This window comes from Myotis lucifugus, unplaced genomic scaffold, assembly GCF_000147115.1.
Source record: "Myotis lucifugus unplaced genomic scaffold, Myoluc2.0 scaffold_11631, whole genome shotgun sequence".
In the NCBI taxonomy this organism is placed as follows: Eukaryota; Metazoa; Chordata; class Mammalia; order Chiroptera; family Vespertilionidae; genus Myotis; species Myotis lucifugus.
Window position 1 is genome coordinate 1 of NW_005882679.1, and position 3,338 is coordinate 3,338.

A 3,338-nucleotide genomic window follows, 5' to 3' on the forward strand; every position below is an offset into this window, starting at 1 on the left:
TTTGCCAAAGATCCCCAGCCTGCTTTCTGGGAAAACCTTGTTCAATCTGGTGGGCGGATCTGTGTCCGTCATACTGAATCCACAAGGGCCCTAGACTTTTGTCCAAGTACAACTTGGCAGAGGAAGTTTGTGAAACCGAAGGAGAGGAAAGAGGGTGCCCTCTCATTCATGAAACTGGGTTTCCCCATCGCTGCCATAGCGTCCCGGGATCTGGGGAGCTGCACCTGAGAGTGGGGGACCTCATCTTGGCTCATCTGCACAAGAATTGTCCATACTCTGTCCCCACTCTACCCGGCTTCAGGGAGGGAAATGGCTTTGGAAGACTATCAAAGAATGCTTGGCTATCAAGTGAAGGATTCCAAGGTGGAGCAGCAGTACAACTTTCTGAAACGCATGTCCGGGATGATGTGTCTCTATGCTGCCATCATCCAGCTCTGGTGGCCATATGGAACTCGACAAAAGGTTCACCCTCATGGCTTAAACCATGGCTGGCACTGGTTGGCACAGATACTAAACACGGAGCCCCTGCCGGACGTGACGGCCACCCTCCTCTTGGACTTCTTAGAGCTGTTTGGGAATGCCCTCATGAAGCAGTATCAGGCCCAGTTCTGGAAGATGATGCTTCACATCAAAGAGGACTACGTCGGCAGGATTGAAACCATTACAAGCTCGGGACAGATGGGATCCTTCACACCCCTCAAGTGGTTCTTGGAGGAATGTTTGCAGCCCAAGGAGGTTTCTGTCCCCAACGGCTTTCTGACTTCCTCCTTCTGGCATTCCTGACGTCACTCGTCACCCACCGGTGGCACCATTTTGTTGCAGAGGCACCGTAATAAAGCAACTGAACAGAGCTCTGTTTGAGAGAGCACTGTCAGATTTAGAAACCTGCCAATATGTATTTTTATATATTTATGCCTTGGGACTAGGAAAGGTCTTCATGGGCCACTGATGACTCCTCAAGGGATCCACAGGACGGAAGAAATGGATTCAGCCTTCTCACTTTTGCAAACATTTTGAGGTGGTTAGCACTTGATGCCACTGCTTTATTACCTTTCTGTCTCGAATCTTTCAGAAAGTCAGTAATACCTAAGCATTTTGCTCTGAGCTGAAGTGAGCCCACCACTTCCAAGAGTCCTGTAGTAGGTGAGGCCCGAATCCTTACATAGGAGTCTGAGTTGTGGGCAAAGGGGCAGTCCCTCCTTTTATCACCCCTCCCGACCTTGACTGCCCCCCGAGCGAGGGCCAGGCGGAATTCCTGGGATTTTGCTAAAGCTATTCTTCTCCCTGACAGGCTTTGCTCAGCTTCCTTCTTTCCCCAGATGCCTCCTGTGATTTGGACATGTTTTTTCAAGTCTGGTCTTCCCCTATGTCTGATTCAAGTTGCAAGCTATGTTCAATACCTGTCCACCCTGGTTGAGCCCCCCACCCTGCGATTTCTATCTCAATGACATTTAAGGAGGAAGAGACCGTGGCCGCTGCCTCTGCAGTACAAAAGGCAGTAAATCTTTCAAATCTGAAAAGCCAGGCTTTGGATTTTTGGAGTGGGTTTAATCAGGCAAATTTATCATCATTCATTAGTCAGAACAAGCAGTAATAATAATAATAATAATAATAATAATAATAATAATAATAAAGCAGTTCTCAACTCCTATGTAAGGATTCGGGCCTCAACTACTACAGGACTCTTGGAAGTGGTGGGCTCACTTCAGCTCAGAGCGAAATGCTTAGGTATTACCGGCTTTCTGAAAGATTCGAGACAGAAAGGTAATAAAACAGTGGCATCCAGTGCTAACCACCTCAAAATGTTTGCAAAAGTGAGAAGGCCAAATCCGTTCCTTCTGTCATGTGGATCCCTTGAGGAGTCATCAGTGGCCCATGAAGACCTTTCCTAGGCACAAGGCATAAATATATAAAAACACACATTGGTAGGTTACTAAATCTGACAGTGCTCTCTCAAACACAGCTCTGCTCAGTGGCTTTATTACTGCGCCTCTGCAACAAAACGGTGCCGCCGGTGGGTGACGAGTGACGTCAGGAATGCCAGAAGGAGGAAGTCAGAAAGCCCTTGGGGACAGGAACCTCCTTGCGCTGCAAACATTCCTCCAAGAACCTCTTGAGGCGTATGAAGGACCCCATCTGTCCCGGGCTTGTAATGGCTTCAATCCTGGGGCAGTAGTCCTCTTTGATGAGAAGCATCATCTTCCAGAACTGGGCCTGATACTGCTTCATGAGGGCATTCCCACACACCTCTAAGAAGTCCAAGAGGAGGGTGGCCGTCACGTCCGGCAGGGGCTCCATGTTTAGTATCTGTGCCAACCAGCGCCAGCCATGGTTTAAGCCATGAGGGTGAACCTCTTGTCGAGTTCCATATGGCCACCAGAGCTGGATGATGGCAGCATAGAGACGCATCATCCCGGACATGCGTTTCAGAAAGTTGTCCTGCTGCTCCACCTTGGAATCCTTCACTTGGTAGCCAAGCATTCTTTGGTAGTCTTCCACAGCCATTCCCTCCCTGAAAGCCGGGTAGAGAGGGACAGAGTACGGACAATTCTTGTGCAGATGAGCCAAGATGAGGTCCCCCACCCTCGGGTGCAGCTCCCAGATCCCAGACGCTATGGCGGCGATGGGGAACGCAGCTTCATGGTGAGAGGCCACCTCCTCCTCTCCTTGTTTCACAAACTTCTCTGCCAGTTTGTACTGGACAAAGTCCAGGCCCTGTGGATTCAGTGTGACGGACACAGAGCGCCCACCAGATGGAACGGGTTTTCCAGAGAGCAGGTTGTGGATCTTGTCGAAGATCTCCTTCAGCTGGGAGCCTGCGCTGGTGGAGATCTGGCTCACTGGGATAGTGGCTGCCTTCTGGAGGTCCATCTTTATCTTTTTGACCTGGCTGTCCTTGCTGCTGGCCAGTCCCTCAAAGGCCAGCACACACTGACGGGAGGCCTCCTGCAGCTGCCGGTACCACTGCATTGTACTGTCTTGTACCTTCAGCTGAAGGTCTTCACTCCGTTTCCCTCCTGGGCCCTGGCTGGGAGCGGGGCACTCGTTGTGGACCTCTGGCCTCTGCTGCACCTGTGCCTCTTGCCGCTTCACCTGGGCCTCCTCTTCATCCTGCCTCCTCTTGTCTTCACAACGCCCTGGCGTCCCTCAGCAGGTCCCGCACTTGTTGCAGCGCGCTCTCGGCCACGGCTTGGTCCTCTGCCGTGGGAAAGCCGCTCTCCGAGGTGGTCCGAATGATCCCCGAGATGAGGCCGCACAGCTGGTTGCCTCGCCCCGCAAGGCCAGCGGGTCCCACTTCGGGTCTCTGTGCTGGCCCACGGAGTCCAGCTGCTGGTTGA

At 51.9% G+C, this 3,338-nt stretch overlaps 1 pseudogene; it reads right to left on the reverse strand.

Moving 5' to 3' along the window:
* Positions 1–2,031: 2,031 nt before the first annotated feature.
* LOC102425765 lies at positions 2,032–3,333 on the reverse strand (annotated as a pseudogene).
* Positions 3,334–3,338: the final 5 nt, after the last annotated feature.